This window comes from Pteropus alecto, unplaced genomic scaffold, assembly GCF_000325575.1.
Source record: "Pteropus alecto unplaced genomic scaffold, ASM32557v1 scaffold94, whole genome shotgun sequence".
NCBI classification, from domain to species: Eukaryota; Metazoa; Chordata; class Mammalia; order Chiroptera; family Pteropodidae; genus Pteropus; species Pteropus alecto.
In genome coordinates this window covers 8,987,991-9,011,510 of record NW_006437736.1, presented here as the reverse complement: position 1 = coordinate 9,011,510, position 23,520 = coordinate 8,987,991, and the positions used below count along the sequence as shown (strand labels likewise).

At 35.1% G+C, this 23,520-nt stretch overlaps 1 protein-coding gene and 1 pseudogene across 7 annotated transcripts in view; one reads left to right on the top strand and one right to left on the bottom strand.

Moving 5' to 3' along the window:
* Positions 1-23,520, bottom strand: part of ANKS1B (ankyrin repeat and sterile alpha motif domain containing 1B) — an 831,972-nt gene that overhangs the window by 441,292 nt on the left and 367,160 nt on the right. The gene's annotated exons all lie outside the window — the stretch shown is intronic.
* LOC112481936 lies at positions 2,865-2,983 on the top strand (annotated as a pseudogene).

Genomic DNA, 23,520 nt, shown 5'->3' with positions numbered 1-23,520 from the left:
GGGAACCTAGGTAGGTGGAATATAATTACTCAAACTGGAAAGTGCTCAAGGTGCTGGATTAATAATCTGCCCACATTTTAAAATGTGCCAGGTATTTTTGAATGGTCAAAAATATTCAGGAGCTTTTCATTATATTATATAATCATAAAATATTTTTAAAGTACATGCAACGTACAAGTCAGAACCCTATCAGAAATAAAAATAGGGTGAGAGAGAAAGAGGAACATGGTACTTTTTACTGTTATGTATATATTTCATCTTTTTATAGTGTTGAGGAGGCTTGTACTTAAATAGAATGACGGAAATGAACAATTCCCTCTTGATGGGTGTAAATTTCAGAGCATTTTCCTCTTAAAGTAAACTACACTACTCTACTTCCTATCTCAAGAAAAAAATGAAAAAAGGTATGATAATGAGCTTTATTAGAGAGCATACTTGAAGCATTTTAGAAATGGATTTTGATAATGGCATTGAAAGAAATCATAGGAATTATTTCTACGATTTTCTAGGCAGAAGGCTATCTAGGTTAAATGAGTCATTTCTTAAGCCACTAGGTCTGCCTTTCTGCAATGAGTGTACATTTTTGCACCCAGGGCTATCTGTTAGGGCCAGCACCTAGGAGTCCTGATCTTAAAGAAATGATGTCAGAAACGTTAATGTCAGAGGCTAATCAACAAAAGACATTGGTCACATTAAGGGACTTGTAGGCAATAGATGACATTGCTCCTTTCATTTTATAATATGAAGGTGTTTACTGTTATTACCTGCTGCTCATATGGTGAGTAGGTAACAAGAAGCTCTACATGTAACTACGGAAAATGATGAAATAAATGTTTGTTTCAAACTGTTGCTTTTTAGATCAAACTCTTTCAAGTTACAGTGGAAACAGTAAGCCAGCTTGTCTGACTTTCATGAGGTGCTATTCCAAAATGACTTCTATAGACCAAATTTATTTTCCTCTAACCTTCACCAAGGAGCTTCCCTATCTTTTATTAACATATAGTAAACTAACACATTATAAAAAAGACAAAAAAAAGAAAGATTAACCTAATGAATGAATAGATGGGTAAATCTTTTTTATCACTGGCAAGGCAAGGGTAAATGTATTTTTGAGCCTCTAGGCTCCAATGCAGGGAAAGGCAACCATGCAGAGTGCTGGACTCTGGAGTTAAGGAGATGGAGCTGAAAATCTGGAAACACCCAGGTGACTAGAGTTGTCAGGACAGAGTATGTTAAAGAGGGAGCTTCACAGAGTCAATAATTCAAAGATCTATCAAGGTACTACTTCAGGTTTTAGCTGAGGGATAACTCGGCACAGACGTATGAGGAAACAATCCAATTCTGGGGAATGAACCACGTGAAAGAATTAGTGATAAGAGTGCCCAGTGCTCACATAGGGCCAACAGTAATACCTTTCCCATCAGCCAGATCAGAATTAGGTAGAGCACACAAATGGATCTTGCTTAGTAGTAGAAAATAATTAGCCTTAGGTTTAGTACTGCCATGCTCTGGTCTAACATAATTAAAAAGTAAAACCCCAAAGGATCAAACTGTTTTTAAGTAATTTAACTGCACTCTAGAATAAGTTCAAGAATATTTATCGGAATAAAATAATTTTACAGGTAAAATTCACAATGTCTGGCATCTGATCAAATCTTACCGGGTATAAAAACAAGTGGGAAATATGACCCAACAAGGAGATAAACTAATGAATTAAAGCTGACCCAGAACTTACAGATGTTAGAATTTGCATTAAAGGAGATTAAAATATTGAAACATATATTAAAATGATATTTATACACTTAAAAAGTCAAATAGAGGCCTGGAAGATATAAAAAGACATGATCCAAACTTCTAGAGACAAAGTTCAAAATCTGAGATGATAAATACATGGGATAGGATATAGGGAAAAGTAGATATTGCAGAAGAAAACATTAGTAAACTTAAAGACACAGCAGCTAAAACCACCTAAAATAACACACACACACACACACACACACACACACAAACAGAAAAAAATGTTTGAAGAAATAATAAAATTTTTCCAAATTTGATGAAAACTATTATTTTTTTATTTGACATTAATTCTTCTTGGTCTCTATATATCAGTTACACTTGAACCTATTCTCAGAAGAGTTAATGTCTATCAGAGATCTAATTAAACGCTGCTAGATTTACTCAATACACATATTCAGTAAATAATAGTGATGAAATGATTCCTGGCCTGAGTACCAGGATTCACGGTTGAGATGTGGCTCTGCCACTTCTCCAGAACTCTTATCTACTCGGCTATAAAATGAGAGTCAAACTGGATGATCTTGAAAATTGACTCCAGCTCTGAAATTCCACAATTTGTGATTGTTTTCTAAAACAAAGATTACATTTCCTCCCAAAGGGTCATCTTCTGAGATTGTCTGTATCTGCTTTAGAAAGATTGGGGGTGGGAAATAGTCAATTTTTAATGGCTGTAGATGTTTTACAGATGTTAAAAATACATTGCTTCTCCTGATAGCTGGCTTTGGAACTCTTGAGCAAATAAATTCATACTTAGAAGTTTCCAGCATTCAAATAGTGAAGCTGTTCGGTCTTTCACGTTTCAAGAAACTAATAGAAACTGATGCCTCTTTTGAAGTCAGTGAAAACTCTAAACTCAGACAAAGCATGTGACAGCTTATTACCAACAGAAAAATCTGGTCAATTTTTATCCCATCAGTGCAAAATTAATCAAGCATGCCTATTTTTAAACAGCATGTAAACTATTTAATACTTAGGGTCTAGGTTATGTGCATAGTTTAGGGGAATGTTAAAGTATATGACAACAGATTTCAAATACATTATTTTTATGCATCGAATGTGGTCATTTTATCTATGGGCATGCCACCTTAAACATGGCTGGTCCCATCTGATCTCAGAAGCTAAGCAGGGTGGAGCCTGGTTAGTACTTGGATGGAATACCACCTAGGAAGACCAGGTGCTGTAGGCATAAAAAATAAAAAATAACAAGGGATTGTAAACTGACAAGGTCCTTGCAATCTGTGAGGTCAACCAAGGGTTGCCATGCCTAAAGGAGATAATAATAGAATGTGGTCATTTAAACAATGCATTGATGGATCCTTTGGATCTTGCTGGGGGAAATAAACTAGTCACTTAAATTTCTTCCCAATAATAAAATATAATAATTTAACTTTAATAAATTTTACAGTAACAATTAAATTATAGTCATGTATATGCTTATATTTGTATGTTTGTGATAATAATGTCTTATATTTTAAGACATAAAGTGGTTTTATAATGTGTTTGTAGCTTCCCAGACTGAATCTGAAACCTCTGGATTTACTTAACTTTCTGAAGGAAGAGACAGTACTATAATATGAAGCTAGATATTACTGAAAAAGCCAACGAGTAGCAGTAAATGTCAAAATTCACCTTAAAATGGCATCTCTAATTATAAATTGACACTAGCAAAGCATTGGCAGTTTCCATGATGGGACATGAATTCGCAAGCTCCTGCAGCTGCCAGCCAAATCTCCAGCTTCTCTCCTACATTTGCTTTTGCTTTATGACATTTGATCAGTCAACAGTAAGAACGCTGGTGTTCACCCTCCAGTTTAAAATCCTGACTGCTTCATGTTCTCTTGGAAGTGGGGCGGGGAGAGCAGCGAGTCTTGCAGAATGATATCGGTTCTTATCAATCACAGCAGCAGCAGCTGGGAAATTGGCCTTTGCAGAGGTGAAGATGGTTCATTTATTAGGAAAGGAAAAGCTGTTTCTGACTAAAATGGAGGCAAAACTATACAGGCAGCTGGAGAAGCTTCTGAAACCTGGGAAGACTGGAATTTCCACGGTTTGGGTAATGAAGCAGAGAAAACTTAAGTTTATGAAAAGCAGACAGGAGAAGAGCTTCAGGATAGTTTAAAAAAGGAATCTGGGGATTTCTTACACAGAGACAATAATACAGGCTGAATCATGGTTGGGGAGGGAATGGGAAAAAAGCCTGACTCTGAGAGCCATGTTGATAGAGAAATAAAAGCAGTAAAGTTAAAAGCCCGGCCCCTAGCACAACCTCACAAAAAGCCTGCCTGGATATGTTCATAGCTGTGTAAACCCGGAGGCACCGCTAAGTAGACCCCTCTTCTGCTAAGTTTCTTCAGCTACTTGTCCCTCCTCTGAACCTCCCATGTGAAATCCTTTCCCCCAGAGTCTTCTATAGTTTTGTCACTCAGTGTGGTGTGAGGACCAGCAGCTTCAAGTCATTTCTTAAAGGATTCTGCATTAAAAATGCAGAAGCATGGCCCTAACTCAGATTTACTGAAATAGAATACCAGTTTTCCAAGATCTGCAACTGATTTATATGCACGTTAAAGTTTGAGAAGCACTGCTCAATAACATACACAATCTGAGAGATGTTACTATTACAAAGATGGCATCAAGATGACAAGTATCCATCATTTATTCATTTTCTCTACATATCTTCATTAAGCACAATGAATATCCCACAGGCCCTATTCTCAAGGAGTTAGCACTTGGCTGCCATTTATTAAACACTATTTTGTGCTCTATATTGTGTGAGGTGCTAGGGACAAGGATAAATAAGACATTGTCCCTGCCCTTAATGAGGTCATAGACATATTAGGATATGGTCGATGCAAAAGAAGTGTTATGATTTTAATGATAAAAACATGCACATGGCACTAGGATTACAGGAGTAGTAAGAGGTGAATGTGAGGAAGACTGTAATCAAGTTTTATAGAAATGGAAAGGCTTTTATAAAGGAGATTAGCTTGAGCCGAATCTTGGGGGGAAAATGTTATCTTTTTCTTTTTTCCAGGTGGACCATGAGGCTTTGAAGACAGAACGATGGTAGGAGTAGAGAGAAGGGTAACAAGGCAGAGGTAACAACGTTAACAAAAGTTTAAGGGCAAGAAACAGGATGCCCTACTCAGATAACGTTAAGTGGCTCCATGTGGCTGGATCATAGGTTTTAAGGAGGGTGGATTGGGGTCTGGTGGTCAGAGAAAAGGTTGGAGAGCTTGACAGGGAGCAGATTTAGAGGGTTTTGTAGACTAATAACCTTTGGATTGATCCTACAGAACAGCAATGTAGGAAGTTCCTGAAGGGTTTTAAGTTAGGCAACAACTGGATCGCATTTGTGTTTTAGAAACATTACTCTGGAGGATGTCTGGGGAATGGTAACTGGCCTACTTGGCTGCAGCATAAAGAACATGGAGAAGTCATGGCAAATTAGGTTGGAAATGTAAATTTGACTCCAGATCATAGGAAATACTGCCATGTTTTGTGCTTAATAGGCAGTAGAGAATCACTGAAAAATTCCAAGCAGACGAATGCTTTAGATAGGGAAGAGAGTAAAGGGAAAAGGCCAGTTAGAATGTTATTGCAATAATTTAGGCAAGAGGTAATAAGAACCTGATGACTCCAAGAATAGAAATTAAGGAATATATTCAAGAAGCAGGTGCATAATTATAAACAGTTTCATTACTCATTTTAGGATAGCACAATTTTATACATAAATCAGATCTTTATAATGTCTCTTTAGGTCACCAAGCAAAAAAAAATTCTTGCTGGTATAGCTCCAGGCCCATAACTCAGTTTTAAATGGAAACTGCACGCCCTTAAAGCCCTCAAACGCAGAATAGGAATCTCGTTGCAGAATTGTTCTCTATTTGCCTCTTTTTGTTGTTTCCCAGCCCTGGATATGTTTACAGGGGACTTTCTTGGTTATTCCTTACTTACTTTCAGGAAAATGGCCTTTCCCTTTTCACACATCCAGGCCCTTTTCTACTGCCGCGTGTTTTATTCACACATCAGAATCATTGATTCCACTAGGTAGCAAGGAGATCAGAGTCACATTTCCACTTCTCAGTTTCTTTAAAACAGAGTGTGAGTGAGTTGCAGGATGGATACAACTTGATCACACTTCATATGCTTCAAGCACTGCCAGACTCAGTTTTCAAGTGATTTGCGGCTATGGAGCTGTATTATTGGTATTAGATTATTCTGAATTTCTTCAGAAAGTATGTATTTCCAAGTGTTTCAGTTTCACATTATAGAATATTTATAATTTGGGTCAAGCATTGTATTTGGCCTGACTTTCAAAATAAAGAATCCCAAATGGCCATTTTCTCTGAAACACACATGTGCGTGCGCACACGCATACACACACACACACACGCACTGTATATATGAAAAAGATAAGAAAAAGCACTGTATTCTATTTCCTGACTATCAATTTGTCCCATGTGACAATTTTCCTTTTAGCCTGGAGGGCTCTATTCTTTCTAATTCAAGACCCAACAGGTTTAGAGAATGATTAGAAACATTTATGCTGTAATATTAACACTTAAAAAATCCCACTGTTCCTATCTGAGCTTTTCATTTTTGTTAAGATGCTTAGCTAGAATGGAAGCTACCCACACAATTCTTGTATGAAAATTATACTTGCTCAATAATATTCATATCTCTACTCACTTTGGAGTAGAACAAAACAAGCATTAAGATATACATGTACACATTTGCATGAAAATATACCATACATAAATTCAAGTTTGCATGTCCAATTTCAAATGCTTACCATCATAAAAATGCACTTTAGAAAAAGCATAAACTCAATGTCTAGACATTTTCCTCCCAAGATTTGTTTTCCCTAAAGAAAACGATAGTCTTGATTTATGTAGTATCTTCCCCCATTTTTCTTTCTCTACGAGAAATAGAAGTGGGATGTTTTATGAGCAACTTTAAAAAAAGGAACGAATGCTTTCTTCCTTAATGTGTAAGTCATAGTCAGAATGTCCAAGAAGACTACTTCAGGCATATTCTCAAATGAAGTGAAATTTGTCAATATATTCTCTCTTTTACGATAGTCTTTCTCTCTCTTAAAGTTACCTCAGTTCCTTGCCAGACCTATGGTTTAGAGACCTCTCTTGCAGTGATCTCCTAGACCGTTCTTACCAATCGTCATCCCATAGTATGGGATGTTTCAATTCACAAAAAAACAGGCTTGCACAATATTGTTTGCCTTGACAGTGGTCTAATAATTTTGTAAGCTTAATAGAACAGAGGTTGTTAGAACCATTTCAGTGAACATTATTTTTCACTTCTAAGAGTTCTAATTCTGAATTTTACCATTTTCCTCTTATAGTTTTATTTCTTCCTGTTTTTGATTAATAATTTATGTTTTCTAAATGAAACATATTTATTTATCTCTTCAGGCTTTAAAAATATCTGTTAAAATGTTCCATGAAATTAATTTATCTGAAATAAATAAGGATTTGATTGATGATTTTGTTGGCTGTACTTCTTAGTTTTAGATTTCTTTATATGTTTTTGAATTTTGGTTTTCAGGCGCCCACACTTTCAACCCTTGCTTCCTCCCCCCGCCTCCCACAACCCTAGCTTTTAACTGTTAGATTAGAGCCCATCTCCAGTTTTGCAGAAAACACTTTTAGCCCTTTGCCATACAGAAACTGAGCTACTGGATCATAGTCTAACAGTCCCCAGGACTCAAGCCTGAGTACTTGGACTTCTATTCCGTTTCTGGTTCACAGAAATGTTTATCTGGTTTTTGAACTCGACATTGTCTTTTAGATTTTTAATCTTGCATTTTATTTCTCATTGCTACGCATTGTGAGTAGAATTTTGAGTAGAATTTTGTAGTATCCCTATCTTATGGATAGAAATGAACTAAAAAAGATTAGTGTGCCCCTAACTGCAAATCTAATCAGAGGTACAGTCTGGGCTCCAATTCAAGTCTTTCATTTAACCTCGATATCAAAATTTGTTTCATTTTACGAAGAGCTATTCTCAGTGAACTGCTGATCAACTGTGGGAAAGCTAGAAAGCCCGTGACTTAAAGTTAAAAGACTTGCATTACTAGACTCTCTTGGCTTCAGTCCGCATATTATACAATGTCAATATTACTAAATACCTTATAGGGCTGTCATAAGATTCGTGCTTGTGAGAACTTTTTTAAAAAAATGGAAGGACAATACAATGTGAAGGGATTAATAGCTAAAAAACTTGTCTTTTTTAACATATATAAGTATTGGCCTTTTGAGCCACGCTTCTCTTGCTCAGTTCCACTTCCACGTCTGGAAGTGTGTTTTCCCTTCCGCTAAAGCTTTTCTTTTCTGCTATTAAAACAAACAAACATATAAGTATTAAGTGTTTATTTATAAGCATAATTTCAGATAAATATAAAGAAAAAATAATTTGTAATGTAATTAAGCAGTATATTCTTCCATATTTCTCTATTTTTTTTTCTAAAGTAGCAACTTAAGCACTTGCCAAAACTTTACCTATATATACATGTACTCAATGAAGAAGCAGACTCCTCAAGAAATTTTCGGGAAGGCTATTGATACAAAATCAGAAAAAGTAATGTTAGCTTGTTTGACAAATGTACCATTGCTTGTCTTAGTTTGATTTGCTGCAGTCTTTGTGTTCAGATCTCAAGGACAAAGTTTCCTTTTAGATTTAACTCTTTCAACAAACTATTAGTGAATAGATTTTCCAGATTTCATTGTAGCAGACTGCAGAATGTCTTTTAGCTGTTTGTAACAGAAATGGGTTTAAGTAGCTTACAGAATCTTTGGGAGGGCTAGAGAACCAAGCTTGGAATTTTACAATAAAAAAATAAGGCATCTGGGGTTAAAGCCAACAGAAGAAATGCCCACTGCTCATACTTCTGACCATTCTAGAAGAACTACTCATTGGCATCACCCATGAGGACCAGTATCTAAGCCTAGATTTGAGACATTCCACTAGAACTTTCTCAAAAGAACCAGACATTACTACCACCATGTTTGTTGCATGTGGCTGTTGCCTTCTTAGCTTCCTTCCACCTCTAAGTTTGCTCAGTGGAACCAAGTTCGAAGTACAAACTTAGCTTCAAGGGAATCTAGAATAAATTTTTGGGTTTTTTTTGTTTGTTTATTTTCTTTTTTTGAGACTCTAGTAGGAAGGTGAGATACAGAACTGGAATGCGTAACGAGTAAGGCAATCTGTATTATCTGCAACAGGTTGGTACTATAATTTCTCCAATTTTATAGATGAGGAAACTGATCCTTAGGTGAATTATGTTCTTTGCTCAATGTTAAGCTGTATGGGAGGAAGCTAGGATTCCAACGCAGGCTTTCTGATACAAACTTTGCCTTCTTAACCACTAAAATATCTAATAGTTACTTGTTTACATGATTTCTCCCCTAATAGAATCAGAAAGTACTTTTCATTATCAAACATTGAGTGCCATTATTCCTTCATTCATTCAACAACTTTTTATTGAATATTTGTTATATACCAGTCACTCTTCTAGGGATCTAGAAATCTGAGGGTGAACAAAAAAGGTACAGTTCCTGATTGTGTGAAGATTAGTGTTTGGTGTCAGAAAGTCATTAGATAAAAAATTTACATATTAATTAAATGCAACTTTTATTACATATGATATGACAGAAAGATATATGAAAATAAGAGTGCATTTAAATGGGGGGGGCGACTTAAGATAATTTTGGAGGGCAGGCAAAGAAAGAAAGTTTTCTCTAGGTTAGTGATGTGAATTATAGAGACTTATAAGATGAGCAGGTGTCAATCTGACTAAGGAACAGATTCTGAGCAGAGACTATTGCAGACTCATGGAATAAATAGAGTGTGAGAAGGCCTCAAGGTTGAAAGGAGGTTAGGGAATTGAAAGAAGGCCATTGTGGCTGGAATGTAGACAAAAAATGTGAAACAACTAGGGATAAGGCTAAAGAAGTGGGAACTCATCAAATGTTCACTGAATGAATTAATATATGCATGAACCAGTGAGGGGTTGCTGTGAAGTCTTCTAGGTTTTCTTTTTACATGAAGATCCTATGATTCCAAAAGAGAATTGCTGAATGTTTAAAAAAAGGAAAAATGAGACCAGAATGGTAAACTGCCCTAAACTCATTAGAGTATGTTGATAGTCTACCTTAACATTTTAGAGTTAATCATTTTTTGTGGATGCTGGGGATTCTACAAAGAGAAAAGTAAAATGGACCCAATTATCTAACACCTGAAAGTAAAAGAGTAAAACTAAAAGTATAGTTTAGGAGCGATAAAATTAAGCCGGTGGTTAATTTAGCCTTTGAAATAACATTTAAATGGCCACTGAAATAAAATTTTGTCTTGATGAATAAACAAAAATCTTAGAACTTTGCCTAAAGCTTCTTTTCAACGCTTACATTAGGAATACTATGATTTGTTCCTTAATATATTTTTAATCAAATAAAAAAATCAAATTGCCTTATATCTGTCCAAAGAAAAATGCAATTATATTCCATTTCTTTATGTAGGAAGAACCCTCAGAATTACTTTATCAATATCTAACTTTCAAACTTTTCAAAGATTTACATTATTACATATCCCAAAGTAATGGTTAAAATCATATATTAATTTGCATGTCTAGCTTTTAAGTCTAGAAATGAAATGTCTGGCTGTTCAAACACATTCAGTGAGCAGGAGCCATATCCAATGTGGAAAATTAAGTAGCCTTCTGGACTGTGGAATAGATCCAATATCTCACGATCAGTAATTGTTTTACAATGATGGTTAATTTCTCTATTATTTGAGTTTTGTTATCATAAACTTATGCTTGAACCTCAGACACTGTCCTTGACATTCATGAAACAGCCTTTTCCTTTTCCCATCTGCTTCTCTCTGAGGTTAATAGACAAGCAGAAGGAATCCAGTGTTAAGGCTAATCCTTTAATCTGTCCTCTGAATCTCATGGTCACCTGTCTACTCTGGGACTCCACTTAATCAGTTATCACTCTCAGCATCTACAACCTTTTCCTCTAAATTAGAGGAAACCTTTTCCTCTTTTCCCTCAGTATATAACCATGCTCATTCTCTCTTGTGGTAAAAAGACAGAAACAAATAATAAAACAAAACCTCAAATATATCTACCTTGATCTATATCCCTTGTTTTATCTTATTCTTCACATCTAAGATTTTTAAAACATAGTGGGTATTTACTGGCTCCTTTTTCTCACCTTTCCTTCACCCCTCAATTGTGGTCTGGCTTCTGACCCTATGATCTAATAAAATTGCTTCTGAAAGCACCACCAGTGACCTATTAGTTGCCATACTCATTGGGCACTTTTTAGGTCTTTGAGGGTTGACCTCTCAGCAGCATTAAATATTATTAACCAGATTCTTCTTGAATCTGATGGTGCCACTATGAGGAATAAGGTGAGTTCTCAGAATCACAACATGGAAGTGTACACACTTCGCACTCAGTTGAAGTATTATGTGTACAAGAAATAAACTTGTGTAAAGCCACTGGGGTTTATGAATTGTTATAGCATTGTTTACCCTGGCAAACACATTAATCTTCTTAGGTCATTCTTTATCTGGTCTTCCTGACTTCAACTGTCATTATCCCTGTGAACTCAGAGCTACACAAAATACTTTGCATGCACGTGTGTATGTGTGTGCGTGCTAGTGCCCATGCTCTTCTTGATTTGTTTCTCCCTATTATCTGTTGACACACTCATTCTTTTATCCTCACTTACAGCCCCTGAGGAAGTTACCCTGTTCCCGACAAGCATAGCTACTCTCATTGGACCTCATATATCCCTGGCTATGGACTGAATGTTTGTATCCCGAAAATTCATATATTGAAAACTATTCCTTTCATAGGATGATATTTGGAGGTGGGGGACTTCGGGAGATGATTCGGTGATGAGGACAAAGTCCTCATGAGTGGAATTAGTGCCCTTATAATAGGGATTCCAGAGAGCTTCCTTGCCCTTCTGCCATATGAGGATATGAGGACACAGTGAAAAGACATCTGTCTGTGAACTAAGAAGCAGGCTCTCAGCAGACACTAAAGCTGTTGGCACCTTGATCTTGGACTTCCCAGCCCCTAGAACTATGAAAAATAAATCTGTTTATAAGTCCTCCAGTTTATGACATTTTTTTATAGCAGCCTGAGCTGACTAAGACACGCCTCTATTGTAGTACTCATAATATTGAATCATATTGTTTTCTGTCCCCAACTGAATGTTTTGGGACAGATACCATGTATTTGCAGTGGTGTTTCTACTGCCTAGCATTATTTCTGCCACATGATAAGAGGACCTCAGGTTTGTGAAATATATATTATAAGAATTGCAGCTATACTGTGTTAAATGATGTCAAAATGATAAACATTGGACCTTTAAATGAAATTTTAAAAGAACATTAGATTCTGGCAAAAAAAGAACACATTCATGGTTTTATATTTTGTTTTCCTTAGTTAAACACTAGCTATTAAAAATTTCTAAAAAATAAACTCTTACCTACCACTGGTTTTAAAGATTACTTTGGGCAAAAACTACATAAACTAAATAAATTCCTTGTATCTAATTATCTTAGAGGTGATTTTTTTATGCACAATAAATTTATCTCTTGCAAATATTTGCATCTGATCAGTCACATTTTTTTTGTATTCCAAATGTATTAATATTTTAATTAGCTATAAGCAATAGGAAAAAGATTTATCCAGTCTGCTGTGGAAGTGCTAATAGGATTTTAAAAAACAACCACGAGCACTAATTTTGTTGTCAATTTCATATCCTTATAATTACCTCTTAAATAGACAGCACTTTCCTCATGGTAATCACTGCTGTTTTCAAATGGCTTAAAAAGAAGAAAAGCATTTAAGCTAATTCTTAGAACAGATGAAAATGTTTATTTTGACATTTGTTGGCTGTGGACCATGTCCTTTCCAGTTCCAAAAAGACAACCTGGAAATGTCTGGGCTTAGAACAAATAACTTTAATAACTTTCAGGGGTGATTTAAAAATAGAACTACTTTTAGGTGTCAGATAAGATGATCTTAATTCATCTTTTCTCAAAGGTACTGACTGGCCAGTGACATTGTTTGGGGTACTGTCAAATCGTTACTGTACCAAGGGCTCGATGAAGCAGTCTGGAGTCAGATGGGCGAGTTCTAGGGACCTGAGAAACAACTCCTTTCTTTCTCTCCAGCCCTGTCTAGGTTTGACATCTGTTAACAGGAAGAAACGTACTATACTTTTCTTTTAGGCAAGGTCATACTAATTGGAAGAAAAGCAAAATGGTTTAGGAAGTGGGTTGTAATTTCTAGAGATAGTTTACAGGAACAATGGAAAGTGATGTTAGCAGAGTTTATGAGGTAGAGGTTTACGTTGCTAAATATATATAACGAGAAGAATACAACAATTCTAAACTGTGTCAGAAGGAATCATGGAACTTAAGAGTATAAAGGACTTTAGAGAGACATCATTTTTAACTCAACTCTTTCATTTTAAAGGGGAGGAAACTGACCTTTAAAAAGGTTAAATCACTTGACCCAGGTTACACAGAGTTAGTGAAAATAATGTCTATGGGTTCCTACGGTGGGGATGGGGAAAAATACACAAGGGAAGAAAGAAAGTGGGTCTCTTTTCATTCTGATCCAGAAACGCAAATTCTTTAAAAGGTTATGCAGACCTTTTTAAAAAACATCTGGCATTACCTGCAGAGCTGAACCAAACGCTGTGGTTTGTGCCCAGTCTAGGCCAGAAAACTGTGCTTTGTAAATTTATTTTTGTGTATGGATAACCTTCATAAAATTAGTTCATGCTTGCTTTTAAATTACGTCACACCTGTCTTAATCGCTCCTGGGTGGAAATGGCCTAAGAGCTACATAGGGTTTGTAAAATTGGGCTGCTGGCATTATTTTTGGGATCATTCTGCTTCACTTGGCTTGGAAAACATTTTTTCTGCTACTGACTTGGATACCTTATGGTATATAATTCAATTTTAATGAATGGTTTATGTTCTCATAATATTATTGAGAAATAGTGCTTAAAACAAAAGCATAAATAAGAATGACATAAACATCAAATGTTCTGGTGAGTATCTGAAAGGAGAGAATCTGTGCTATGAGAACAGCTTACTAGAGAAACACTGAAAACTTTCAGAAGAACAGACTTGAGTCCTGCCATAAATAGTTTCCTGCAGCCATCAAAAGTTCTGCTTTGCCTGTAATGAATATGTTGCAACTAAACCATAACCTGTTTCTTATTTCCATTATCTGTTATAATCTCTATTGCATGTAATACAAAAGGATAGAATATAAAGAAGTCAGGGTATCTTGAGAGGCCTCTCCCATCAGGCAAAAGACTCATCTGAAGATAAAAGTCATACCATTTATAAAAATCTTGGAGAAATCTCACAAATCCATTAATTATTTACTTAAAAGAATAAGCATCCAGAAATTATTAGAGGTCTTCAATCTTCATTGGAAATTTTATTTTTTTGAATATTGGTCTCCTAAATGTTTCTTGAGGCAAATGAATGGTATTTTTCTTAAGAATCTAGATTTTTTTTCCTAAATATTCTTGTTATAGAGTCTATGATAGTTATAGCTAAAGATTCTCAATAATTCTTAAGAACTTCCTTCGTGATACATTCATATGAAGCATAGATTTGGCTTTGTAACTTCTTTATATTGTAATTCTAATTGTAAATTGATTCCCAAACAGTGATCTTACATTACCTCTGAAGTCCAATGTGTGCGAAACTGAACCTAAGTACTCAAGCCAAGCTTTCCTCTCTCCTAACTGGAATCTTTGCTTCTTGCTCATAAAAATCTTACAAGGATAGCAGGCCAATCTCATGCAAGGCAGCAAAGGATGATGTGATCTTTAGATTCAGATATATATGAGTGGGCTTCATTCTATTTTATTGTGAAATCTTGTGCATATCCCTTATCTCCCTTAAGCCTTAGTTTCCTTAGTTGCAAAACTGAGATATCAGTCTCATGATTTATGGAGGAGAGTAAATGCATGCATTGTCTATAACAATCCTGGCATGTGGTAGGCCCATAATAAATGATAGTGACTGTTAATTATCATCACCTTCTATCTAACACATTGTTTTCTCATGTCGACTCCTACTTAAAACCCTATAATAAGTTTCTCTGGCCATATAAAATTAACTTTAATCTCTTCTATTGTGCTTTTAATGCTTTCTCTATTCTGGTCCAATTTCATCTCCTCTTCCAAGATTTCAGGTCATAAACCATAACTCCAGTCAGTCAAGTTTCCTTTTGATCTCTTTCACTCAGCATGTCAATTCCTGGATGTTGTCATTGTTCTTTTCTTTTGCTTGCTATATCTTCCATCTTTATGCCAGCACCTGCTCATTCCTTAAGGTTTCAGCTCACGTCCCATCCATTTTCTCTATAGAACATTCCCTTGATGATACTAGCCTGTCGCTTTCTTCTCTAGTTCCTAGTGTCAGCTCTCAGAGGAACTTAGAAAAGGATGGAATTTGTCCGTAAGGTGCTCTCAGTTTCCCTATCAGAGCCTGGTCTTCTTTCAATGTAATTCTACTACTTTAGGCATCTATTTTATACTGTAATGGAGGTCACTAGTTAAAGTCTAAAGTAATTTTGTTTTTCAAATGAAGTTATGAGGATTATAGTCCAAAGAAAGGATGAATTTCTGTTTATGTAGATTATCTTGATTTCAGCTAAGTTCCTTATTGGCACACTGGATTCTCTTCCACTTCATGCAAGATAAAAGAAGTGTCACAAAAATCTCATGAATTAAATAGTAAATGTAAGTTAAATAATAGCATAATACAATGCACTGCATCCAGAGAGTCTTAATAAATGGATCTATATAACCAGGAAGGAGATCTTTAGTAATATGCCACAGGAGTCTGATGAGCCATAGACCCTTTCCTATTAATTAGGGCCACTTGGAAAAGTGTAATCACTCTTAAATACAGATTATTGGGTTTCTACTCTAGACCTAATGAATCAGACACTATTAGTTAAAGCCTAAGAAATATATAACTGTTTCTCATGTGATTTCTTATGCATTAGGAATCATAAATACAATGTCTAAAGCATGTACTTTAAAATAAAAGATTTAGACTTAAAGTTTGTTTCTTTCTTTGTATGTGATGCTGAACCTCTTTGAGTCTCAGTATTTCCTCATGGTGAGCATTAAGTGAGGTGATATTGGTATAGTGTCTGGTATATAACAGGCACTCGTTAAATAGGAGCCACTTGAATGAATATCCAAAAGAAATGCTTATCAAATCTATGGTTGCCACAACATTGGGAAAGAGATCTAATACAACAAATGTCAAAAGGACCTTGAGTCCTGGACCACTGGGCCAAATACCCACGATGTTAACATGGATAAGATTAGACAGTGGATTTAGGTTGCCAAATTAATGGCATAAGTAAAGGATAGAGGTCTTGTGAGACAACAACAGTTGACAGAAATAAAATAAACTTCAGCAGTTTTTGCTGACTTTAAGTTTAATAAAAGATAAGTATATGATTCAAACAATCTTTGGGATAGAGAATTAGAAAACTGGGAAGGTACTAGTACATCCAATAATCTTTTTATCTTCCACCATTTCTAGTAGGGTAGTTTCTTTATAGAAAACAGCTCAAAGGCATTTTGAACAAATAAGTAATAATGTGTGATGCCAATAAAAGGTTAATATGATCTTTGGCTGTATTACTATTAACAACTAACAGTTTTATATCTAACATTATTTTGTGCTTATTATATGCAATATAATACGTTAAGTTTTTTACATGTCATATTTCCTTTAATTGATAACCACTTCTTTAAATACCCAATTTTACAACCAGTCCATTCAAGACCTAAGCCAGTGCAATTTCTACATTCTCTCAATAATTCCCATGAAATAAAGTCACTGTGCTTCAGGCTTCATAATTGATAAAAACAGAAAAAAATGGTTCTAGAATTATTTCTTTAGTTTTTATGCAAATTTCTCTGTGTAATTCATTTTAATAATTACTTCAGATCTGCACTTTTAAAGTCTTATTTTTTCTGTGGCAAATTTATTCTTTAACAAAAGTTTGGGTTCATTCTGTCCTTTTTATGACTTTTTCTCTTATCCTCTGAATAGAAGGTGAGTAATACTAATTTGAAAGAATCATATTATTCAGAATTAGATAAGCACCACTGCCCTACAAAAAAAGGAGCTCATTTCTGTTTGCTTAGCTTTCTGATTCGGTGGCCTCTATATGGAGATTTAAATTTTATTTCTTATTTGCATATATCATTTTGTTTTCTGATAGTTTTTCTCCTATAATACCTTGTTTGCGAATAGCTTTGCTTTCTGCTGTTTACCATTGCAGAAGGGGATATTTTTCTTTAATACTTATATTTCCTCCTTTCCTGCTTAAGAGATATTTACTTGGCTTATATCACGTACCTGCTCATTTGGAATTTTATATACTTTGAGAAGACTTTCTTTATATCTCTTCTTTTCATATTTGAATAATTATGGTTTGATGTCAGTAATAAACATACCTCTTTCAGTATTTAGTTACCTTTCTCTTCTTTTTTTAGTGAAGAGAGGAAGATGAAAATTATAACGAAATTATTGAAATTCACAAAATCCAAGTGTATAAATCAGGGTCGAACTGGGAGGCAGAAACCATACAGTAATCTGAACAGGAAAAGTTTAATACATAGAGAACTATTTATCATAACAGAGGATTTGCATATTGAGTAATTAGCTAGTAAGGAGTAAAAGGAGTATAGGAATAGGAGAAATAAGAAGCAGCCACTACTCTAGGACTGAGGTAGATGATGTCCTGAGGAAGATATCCCCTACCCCCAAAGCTGATCTGAACCTGTCAGAGAGGGAAGGCACAGTCATGGCTCATTGAATGGCAGGCGCTGAGTAGGGTGACATGCTAGAGTAAGTTGATAAATATCTTTATTCCAGAAGTTGCAGGAAATCTGCTCTCTAGGATGCTAGGGCAAACTGTTCTTACAGCGGTGCAACTGATCAAGTGGGTGCTGGGGTCCACTGCAGGCTGTTGACCATCATGCACTGCAGGAGTAAGTACACCAGAACCAGGAAGGAGAAACCCACTTTCTCCTATTATGTGTCTCCATTGCCCTCAACTGGCAAAGCTAACATTGTGCAGGCTAGCAAAGGAAAAATATTTAAAGGGCTCACCTCTATTTTTGCAGAACAGGCAATGGAGTATAAATTTGCAGCTGAGAGATGATAAATTGATACCTGGTATACTAGCTATCTATATCTAACAGAAATCTCCGAGGGATCATCTTGTTCAATTTCCTATCTTCCAGCAGATTGATGCTTAAGCCATCTAAGATACAGGTTCTTAAATACAGGTTCCCTTTACAACCCGCTTCACTCAAAAAAAAAAAAAAAACTAAATAAGTTAAATCTATACATGTTTGATAGAGAGAATTGTGGAAATACTTAGAAGTATAACATGGAAAATTAAAATAATCCACAATTGCAGAATTTAGAGAAAACTGCTATTATCACTTTGGTGTATATTCTTATAGATTTTTTTTTGCCATTCATTCATTCATTCAAAGCTTATTTAATATTTACTAGGTCCAGCCACAGTGATAATTGTTAGGTGTACAGTTGTAAACCAATGAAGTACCACCTCATCAACTCAGAATCTAGTGAGAAAACCAATTGTTAAATGAATATGTACATAGAAATGTATTTATATTTATATAAATATGTATAATATACATGTACATGTGTAACACTTTTTAATAATAAAATTGATTCATTTTATGTATGTTGATTTGTATTCAGCTTTATTTATTTAATATTATAAATATTTCTCATGTCTCTAAAACTTTTAGAAAGTGTGATTTTTTTTTTTCATGGCCAAATAAAATTTTATCGTTTAGATATAGCTTAATTTCTTTTATTTTTTCTTACTGGTGGACAACTTTTTGGCATTATAAATAATGCATTCTGCATTATATCCATCCCTACATAGTGGTTAACAGTGTGGGTGTAACCACAGTTCTGAGTTTAAATCCCCTCTCCAGTTTGGGCTGAGTGACCTAGATGAAATAATTAACCAAATGGCAGCATAATGCATTGACTGTGAAGAATGATAAGCTGGGTTTCACACCCATGGTTACCACTAACAGAATCTAATCATGGGCAAGAACCACTTAGTGCCACACTATTTAATCTATATAATGAAAGGCAGCTAGGCTTACCAGTATACCACCAATGCCACATATTTTATCTATATAATGAAGCAATAGGATTACTGACTCTTCAAGGTCCTTCCACCTCTAAAATGCTAAAAGTTTCTGACTCTAACTTGTACATAAAAAGACCTAATGATTTGCATGTGAATGGAAGGATTTCTGAAGGCCAAATGTCTTATATGTTCTAAAAAACATAGGTACTATGAAAGATTGCATTATTTCATCAAAATTCTTCCTTTCCTCCCTCAGCACAGCTTCCCTGTGGACAAAGTATAATCTCTGCCCCACTGACTTTGGGCTTGGCCATCTGAAGTGCTTTAACCTATGGAATGTGGACCCCCAATAGTGGTTGCTTTCTGAGCCTGGGTCCCTGAGTAAAAACACACAGACTAGAACAACTGACACATACCCAACTGAGTCTATTCTTGCCCAGCAGAGTCTGGCCAACTTACAGACCTGTGAGGAAGAAATAAATCTTCATTGTTGTAAGTCATGAATATTTTTTGGTTTGTTGTCACAGCAATAGCTGACTAATCAAGAACTAAGTGTACCTTTTATTAAACTAACTAAAAGAAACTATTTTTGAAAGTCTCATTCCAAACACTTTATTAAGCAATTCATTATTATCTTTGTTCCTTCCTGATGCTAGGTATTGTACTGGATCAGCTAAAATAAGACAGAGGAAAAAAAGGAAGGAAAGGTATCTTCATAGAGAAATTAATAGATGCCTCTGAAGATATTTCTCCGAATTTAGTGTTTAAGAATATAAATGTTAATGATACAAACAGATGGAAACTTTAGGGTCAATCATCTAGCACTGTTGTCAATATATGGCCAATATGATTTAGTTGATAAATTAGCTTTAATATGATTTAGTGAATTTTGTCTGTCCAAATGGTCAAATTTGAATATCTATATAGTGTTTTCTGACTAATTGGATGAAATTTATTATTTAAAACCTCTAAAATTACATTGTCATTGGGATAACTGTTGATTTATTTATGCTTTATAACAACATTGATAGTGGAAGAAATAGTAAGCATCTGATTATTTAATTTCAAGAGAAATTTAATTTTAAATTATGTGTTCTAAATTTTATCTTTATATTCACTTATGTAATCAAGAAGATGACTATCTAAGTACCTATGTGAACACATAAAAGCCTCTAAGTAAATTTGAAATCCCAGAAAAAAAGGTGAAGCAAAACATACATATTATGTAGGGAAGATAATAGACATTTTCTAAGTATGTTATGAATCTGGAATAATTATGAAGAAAATTCTAATAACGCCACTGAAGTAGACAATATCCTAAAGCATCACAAGATTATTGATTGTATAGCTCAATCAATTAAATGACATATTGCTAAAATCTATTGGCATGTTTAAAAATGGAGGACATTTTATGGCAGCTATATCCTTAGAAATTTTATCTATGCCTAATTGGACACAATAAAACCTTATTATAACCGCTGAAATGGATGAGCTCTAATTATGTGCCAGTCTCTCTGCTAAACACTTTAAGTATCTCATTTAATCTGCACACACACACACACAAACCTGCGAGGTAGGTAGATCCTTACTTTACAGATAAGGCACCTGAGGCTTAGCGACATAAAAGTCTTGGCCCGAGATAAATGGCTAAAGATCAGAAAATATGATTTCAGAATTCAAACTCTTTATGTTAAAGTACATTCTAAGAAACAGGAGAAATAAAAATGTCCTTTCAGGTCATAGCTTAGATTTAAAAATACTAAATATCACATCCAAAGTTTCACTACTAGTTAGAAGAAGAAATTAAACAAGAACATGAGTATTTTTTTTTTCTTTTACCATGGCCTTCTAACATATTGCACCACATAGTTAATAAAGTATCTTCTATAAAGTTCTTAAAAGTTTATTTCCAAATGTGTATTTCATCTACCAAGCTTCAGTATAATTTTTGTACTCATATACCTTAATAGAATTAATCTGCTAATTTCTACATTTTCTCTTCTGAAGACCTCAATAACCTCTAAAAAACACATTTTATCCCAGTAGGGGTCTAGAAGGATAAAAACAATTAACTCCTAAGATGTCTTTGTTATCTTATTCATATTTGATTACTAAATTAAGGGAATTTGAGATACATATCTAAAGTACATTGATCTTAGATTAAATAATAATGTACTTCACTAGAGTCAAATTGAACATTTCAATGATGTCTGAGAATTATTAAAAACTGGAAGAATTATTAGAAACTATTAAATCTTCCCTGAAATTGTCAAATATTTTACAAAAATTAAGTGAATTTTCCTCTCACCTCTTTATGGCCAAAACAGATAAAGGATAAATTTCTTTACTTAGCTTATAAATAAATCTTGAGGAAACTGCCCACTTTCCACTTTTAGTGAAAAGAATAGATGAGTATAGTATGGTAGGAAGGTCAACTTTAAAGGAGAAAACAGAAACTGGGTCAGAAAAAAGAGATTATTTCCCTTAGTAACAAATATTTCAATAAAACCTACTGAATAAAGTCTTTGGTCGACTTATTAATTATTATTTGCAGTGATTTAAATAAAATAATAAGTTAAATTCTAATTTACAAACGACATGAAGCCAAGAGGAATAAATAATATAGTGTAAAACGAATGTAGAATCTCAAAGGTAAAAACTTAACAAGGTGAAATTTAGAAGAGATAGATAATATTTTGAATTGAGAATAAAGAAAAAATTGTCATTTCGGCAATTAACAATACAGTTTACAATGAAGACCATGCTGCATAAACTTCAGGACCTCTGATTTAAACTAAAACCTTCCTTCCATAGCCCTGTACCTAAATATTTATATAATATTCTCTTTCTTAAAGAGGGCCTCAAAATGATATAAGCTTCAAGCTCCACAAAATCTGAATTTATCCTTGAGTTTCAATATTAATAGGACAATATAAGCTTCCTAATTGAATCCCTCCACTGTTATTCAACAAATCTTTCAGATCCAATGAAGGAGAGCAAATAAAATCATCATTACTCATGCCGGAGCATAATTTGAACAGAGTAAACTTACATCTAAGAGAGAGAAATATTTATCTGAAACCAAGGAAGTTGGCTTCAGAGCCCTTACCTTGGTGAAGAGGAGGGAAATTGCACAGACGAGAGGACAGTGAAGCAAGTTTCCCAAAGTGGTAAAATACAAGTGATCCACAAGCCTTTCCCCCCTTGCATACCTTTGAGGTATGCAAGGCCTTGGGCAAATATTTTGTTTCTATGGGACTCCTGTCTAGAGTTTGATTTAAATGTATTTACAAACAGCACAGACTCATGTGAAGTATAGTGATTTATCAAAGAAATAATAGGTAGAGAAAAGGTAGTTACATTTTTGTTTATTGTACAATCAGTGCACATAAAGATTCTTTATAATGCCTGGTCACTACTTCTACCAGTTCAGATCCAGGAACCATATCTTATGTTCTTTATTGTCATAGGTGCCACCCCTAGCCAATTTCATATTTCCCAGCATGAGAAAAAGGTCATTGTTATTGGTTATTGTTATTGTCAGGGCTCTTTGGAACCTGTGTATATTTAAAACAACACCGATCCTTCGCATCTGCAGTCCTTATATAATTTACTTAATGTTGGTTACATCATTTCTCATGACACTGTATCACTTATCACGCCATCTGTGAATTCTGACTTCAATGACTCTCTCAAAGTTGTTACTTTGTTGATGATGACCATGAATGCAAGTCATTCTCAGAATATTCCAGAAAATGACAATGATAGTTTGCTTCCTGGTCATGTTAAGTTTACTGATTTCAATTTTATAGCACAGACTCCACATATCTTCCAACCATATTTCTCTTGAACTATTTAGGCCAAAATCACTATGTTCCTAAAAATGGGATCGCTTTTGATGTTGCTGTTGTCTATACTTTCACCTTTCACAAACTGCTGCCAGTGGGGCGGATAGGCAAGGAGCCTAGGGAAAATGTGAGAAGTTCCGTTTGTGCAAATGGAATGTCCACTCTTCATTCAGCATGGCTTATACTTGCCCCCGGAGAGCGTAATATCACTGCATCAATTGGACAACATTAGTCAGAGAGCCCACTGTCAATGCTGAGCAAGAGTCTTCAAAGACCTCGGAGAGTAGCATGGCTATCCCCAGGGAACTACCTGACATGTGACATGAAACCTACCGAGGGATCGAGGTGAGCATCTTGAGTGGACCGCATAAAGTCAAGGATGCCTCTTGCAGTCCCTGCTGCCCTCAAGTGCTGTAGACTAGAGGTGGCACAGTGATCAAACACGTACAAGTAACAGCTGATGCACAGGCCCACAGCTCGTGCCTAAGGGTGAGGGACAGATGGTTGGTAGGACAGAGCCCTGAAATTTGTCCTGTGTCTGACATGAGTGAGAATCAACCAAATTGGTGTGTCGGCACCATTCTGGTGGACCAGTTTCATGTGATTTCACAAAAGAAATACTGCAGTGACCAG